Genomic DNA, 6,000 nt, shown 5'->3' on the forward strand with positions numbered 1-6,000 from the left:
TGTGGCTGAGTTCATGTTTATGTTTCTGCTTTGGTGACATTAACAATACCTTCCAGTCCTATAGTGCTATATAAACACTAGCTCAACTTCTCCATGTTAAGTTAGAAGTTTAGTTATTGTCTTCAGCAATGAGGCTTTTCCCTCCGTTTGTAGAGAGCAAGCTGTAGTCTTGAAAATAGTCTCAATTGTTCGGAAGTTCTCATGTGTCCCTTCAGGACAAACATTCAATTAGATTTAACCCATTCATAGTACAGAAAGGTTAATTTTGGGTGACAATAGATAGCCAGTTGGGGATCTGTCTTTGACAAATTTTCACAACTCCACTTTGATTGTTTTTGAATATGTGCATATTTCAGAAAGATTCCAGCTTATTCTGTTTCCATATAAGCCCTCAAATAGCCCCCAATTTCAGCTCTCTTTATAGATATTTTCTCCCTTTGGTCTCTCTTTATTTCCACTTTCCACTTGGTCCTCCTATTCTAGCCCTGTCTCAATCCACCTATTACTACGTATTCTATTTTTCTCTGCTAGAGAGAACTATCTTCTCCATCCTACCCGCAATCCTTCACTGCACCAAAGCTTTATGACTCTATGAAGTTAAGCTTGTTTATAATTGATATAGCAACAACATTTTAAATATGATTACTTTGAGGTAGTTACTTATATTAAGATATTTTGACATTTGTAATTGAGAATTTCATACAAGAGTACTCTATTTTTTAAATTTCTCCATCTCCCAAATCCTCCTTTTAACCTCCATTTTAAGAAGCTTTTTAATATCAATTTGTAGGTAATTAAATTTTTTTTTTGTTTTTAAAGTCTTAGTTTTAAATATCTTTGTAGTGAAATAAGAATGTAAAGAATTATCATTGAAACTGGGTATTTACCATTTGGAGACTGATTTCATTTGTCAAGTCTATATCAGAAATCTTTTACTAAAAGAGGGGCATAGTGGCTGTATTGGTTCAGGTTTACATGATGCTGAAATTTCCACAAGTTACAGTGAAGATAATGGCTATCCAAAACTGTGGGTGGACATTCTTAAATCCTATCAATCAATAAATACACGGAAAGACATAATGAGTACAAACAAATTTTCTAAAGTGAATATTACACAAAGTATAAGAATGCTGATCCAAAGAAAATAACTAACCAGCTTAAAATATATCATGCCATTTAAAATATTCTACCAATATAAGTTGAATGAAAGTAGATGGATAAACCGCAATGAATAAACAGAAACAACTATTTTGTTATAATTGAGGTGTCAGAGGAAAACATTTAGGCAAAGAAAACATTACTATAGAATTACTATGTGGGAAAGAAATAATCACATTTTGTTCTGTATGCAATTATTAGAACAGACAGCCCACTGACTGCTCCAATAAGCCATCTTTGTATTTCTCCTGGGTCCTGCTGTGCAAGCCCCAGCCACCTTCTTCTCTGCCGCCTCCTCCTCCTCTTCCTCCTCCTCCTTCTCCTCCTCCTCCTTATCCACAGACTACAGCAGCTTTCTCTCCAGAGTCCTTGCACTCAATTTCCTTCTCATTCACTGCATCAGATCACTGCTGTGCCCCACCATGTCAGACACAGCAATGGGCACCAGCTCTGAGATCACCAGCAAGGACTGGAAGGAGAAGAAGGAAGTTGTGGAGGTGGCAGAAAATGGAAGAGACAAACCTGCCAATGGGACTACTAAGAAAAATGGGGAGGCTGACAATGAGGTAGATGAAGGAGAGTAAGAAGGTGGGGAGGAAAAGGAAGAAGAGGAGGAGGAAGAAGAAAATGATGGTGAGGAAGAGATAAAGATGAGGAAACTGAGGCTCCTATGGGCAAGTGGGAAGCTGAAGATGATGGGGACAATTAAATGCTGACAACAAGAAGCAGAAGACTGAGGAGGATGACTAGATAGCAAAAAGGAAAAGCTAAGTTTGGCAGCCAGAGGGCATGTACAAGGTTGTCCCTACTCTCCACACCTGGAATCCACAGGGAGACTGTGCTACTATATCTGAGCAGAGGGTCTAAATCCACATAGTACACAGTCCTTGATTGCTGTTTCAGTCTCTGTGTTGTAATGGTGTTATCCTGTATTATGTTTCTAATATCCATTTATAAGTGAGTATATACACCATGAGTGTTTTTTCTGGGTCTCGGTTAACTGACTCAGGATTACCTTTTCTAGTTCCATCCATTTGCCTGCAAAGTTCCAGATTTCCATGTTTATAATAACTGAATACCATAGTACAGTTCTGAAATGTATGATCCATCCTGCCTTCTGTAAATTTCTGGTAAATTTAAATATGTGTTCCCCAGGGTCACCTATAAAATAAAGTACTTGCATTTAAAAACAAACAAACAAACAAACTGAAAAGTATTCAATTGTGTAACTGTACCACATTTACTTTATCCATTCTTTAGCTGAGGGACATTTAGATTGATTCCAGATTCTGGCTATTATGATAAAGTTGCTATAAACATAGTTTATCAAATGTCTTTATTGTAGAGCATCTTTCGGGTATATGCCTAAGAGTGATATGGTTGGATCCTGAGGTAGAATTATTCCCAATTTTCTGAGAAAGCACCAGTTTGGTTTCCAATGTGGTTGTACAAGTTTGCACTCCCACCAGCAATGAAGGAGTATTCCCCTTTCTCCTCATCCTCATCAGCATGTACTGTCACCTGGGTTTTTGATCTTAGCCATTCGGATAAGTGCAAGATGGAATCTTAGAGTTGTTTTGAGTTGCATTTCCCTGATAACTAGGGATGTTGAGAATTTCTTTAGGTGTTTCTTGGCCATTCGCTACTCCTCTGTTGAAAATTCTGTTTAGTTCTGTTCCCCAATTTTTAGTTGGATTATTTTGTTTGGTGGTATCTAATTTCTTGAGTTCTTTACATATTTTGGATATTAGCCCATTGTCAGATGTAGGGTTGGTGAAGATCTTTTCCCAGTGTCCTTAGCCTTACAAAAGCTTCTCTGTTTTATAAGGTCCCATTTATTAATGGTTGATTTTAGGGCCTGAGATGTTGGTGTTCTGTTCGGGAAGTTGTCTCCTGTGCCGTTGAACTCAAGGCTCTTCCCAAATTGTTTGCTTCCGCCATATTTGAGGGAAGGGCATGGATTCTCACTGGGATGGAGCTGACTGATTTGCTTAGACCGTTTAGTCAATGAGCCCAAGGAAGGAATACCAACATAGATACCATGCCTACCAGACAGGATACTGTTGTCCTGGCTCTGTTGATGACTTTAAAAGTTCACATTTGGGACTAGGAAAACATTGTGTGTACAACATTTTCTCCAAACACCTGGCTGTTTTTTTTTTCATAAAACTCACAACAATTTACTTAATTCATGGTATATAGTAGTAAAGAATTAATGTTATTATTTCAATCTTCATGACTGCGGAAGAACTCTCCATAAATGCCTTTTTTATAAAACAAAACAAAATGAAAAAAAAAAAAAAAGAAAGAAAAGCTAAACTTAAGTCCACTGTGACCAATTCACCCTCCAATTCCCATCACAGAATTTAAACATGGTCACTTTGAGTAGATAAGCAGGCTCCACCAGCCCCACCACAGCAGGCAATTCCCAACCACCGACGACATGTGCTCTACACCACCCCACCAAAACCACAACATGAATGTGCAACAGAGCAGGAAAAAGGAAAGAAAACTTCTCAAGATCTACTTTAATGATAACAGGTGACCAAACCAGCCTTCAGAGTGTTCTCTGTCCAACTTCTGACTTTAACTGTGGTGTGACCATGTTCATTATAATCTCAAAGGAAACAAAAACTTGTAATAACAAAAAAAATAAATAAATAAAAAACAATCTTATCTGAACATTCCAGTACATTCTTTTTTGTGTCCTTAGCAGCACAATATGTAGTTGGTTTGTATGAAGTGCTTAAAAAGGCCAAAGATGAAAGATTTCTACCCCCTTTTTTGTCTATGAAATGGCTGTTTATTATTTTTTGACATATTTGAAAGATATGTGAAAAAGTGACCAACAATATACCAGAATTTTATTTTGCTAAGTTGTTCAAAGCAACCAACTAACGAAACAAACAAAGAACAGATGTTCCTACTTCGTGTGTTTAAAAAATCTCACTCTTTATGTTTCATTTGGAATGTAACAAATTTTTGATATTATCAAATGTTTGACATGCATTTTCAAGTCGGTGAGAATCGTATGCACTATTTAGGCAAAAAGAGTCTAACTCCGTGAATCAGTGTGCTGTCCTCCACTCTGCTGCCTAGGACTTCTTCCCCACAAACACACTCTGGCTTTGCTATTTACAAAAGATAATAATGCAGTCAATAGGATCAGGATTAATTCTGGGAATTACAGTTGAAGAGTAATATACATGGTTTTGCAGCTGCCACTGTGTAGTCTTTTGTATAATTATAACTTTAATTTTGTTCTGCATTTTAGAATCAGGACTTTACTTTTTCTCCAAATTATAAGAACTAAAAACAGTCCAGTTCCAACAAGTCACATTATTATATTCTTACAGAATCTTTCTGGAATCCATTCTTTAGCATCGGGGAGAACTGCATGCACCATCCCTCTGGGAGGCCCTTTTAAGATCCCTTTGTGCCTAAAAGAAATTATGAATAGTGTTTTCCTCATTTCTTTCATTTTAAACCGCACTTCATAAGGCTGGATAAGCATAATTTTTTTCCAGCTGTTTCTATGGTTGCTTATTTTTTTTAGCACAGTTTTTGCAGCACTGATTTCTAATTCATGGAACATTCAGTGCACATTGTTCTAACTCAGTATGCATATTGCTAAAAGAGTACAAATTGGCTTCAGAAAGTTTAGGTACTTAAAACTATAATGATGTATATAAACCTGTGGCAATCATTAAGACAAATGAAAATGCAATTTTGATATGGTTTTCTTTTAATTTTCTTCATTATTCCCCTTTAAAAATTCCATAGATGGAGATTTAGTTCAGTTTTTGAAAACAGTATGTATACATATATATAAATATGTATATATACATATATATATTTGCTAATACTAGGAAGTTTAAAAAGTATAAAACTTTCATTTGACATTTTATGTTCAAAAAATATTAGTAATAATTATGATGATATTGTTGATATTATTGACACAAATTTAAATTTTCGTCAAATCACTACAAAACTAACCTTTACTTTTCATAAAAAAACAGTTTAGACAATATCATGCAAAGGTTTTAAAAGTTTTATATAAAAGTATACAGAGTCCTTTGTGAAATCACTCACTGCTTTACATAAATACTTACTGTCTTTCTCAAGGAGATAAGTCATAATAAGCTCTCATAGATCTGACCTCTTATTTCACCCAGATGTTACCAATATCTCATACATTATTCATTGTTTTCAAAACATTTAATCACATATTTGGAGTAGAGATGTAGTAGCAATATTTTGTTTTGTTTTGTTTGAGATGAGATTACTCTCTGTAGCCTTAGCTGTCCTGGATTCACTTTGTAGACCAGGCTGGCTTTGAACCCATAGAGATCCACCTGCATTTGCTTCCCTGTGTTCTGGGATTAAAGACATGCATCACTGTGCCCAGCTGGTAACAATAGTTTTTATTCAGAAGAAATGATACAATCAATATAAGGAAAATCATTTAACATTAATATCAAAGTATATGAAAAATTACATTCTTTAATATTTTCTTTTACATTATATATTAAATAATTTAAAAACTTTCCATGATATTTCACTGTCTACTTTGAAGAACGTGTTAAAATTTTATAAATAATTTCAATCAGGAAGCCTCGTGGAATAAAACAATCCGACTGTAGATGATCATATATTTGAAAACCTAAGAATATCCTCACATGACTTAATATATGCGGAATGATTATAAAATACCTCATAATCACAGTTCCTCATGTTTCAAACTTTTGCTTGTCAAAATGAATGGGATTCAAATAGGGTTTGAAGACATGACATATTAAAGAAAATTAAAAAAAGAAATAGGTTGGCAGATAATTGAATAGA

The 6,000-nt window shown here is 35.1% G+C and overlaps 1 pseudogene across 1 annotated transcript; it reads left to right on the forward strand.

Moving 5' to 3' along the window:
• The first annotated feature begins 1,580 nt into the window (after window positions 1–1,580).
• LOC311597398 lies at window positions 1,581–1,908 on the forward strand (annotated as a pseudogene). The gene has a single exon. The product of its transcript is annotated as an uncharacterized misc_RNA (transcript).
• Window positions 1,909–6,000: the final 4,092 nt, after the last annotated feature.

Source organism: Acomys minous, assembly GCF_964271855.1.
Source record: "Acomys minous genome assembly, chromosome: 5".
Taxonomy (NCBI): Eukaryota; Metazoa; Chordata; class Mammalia; order Rodentia; family Muridae; genus Acomys; species Acomys minous.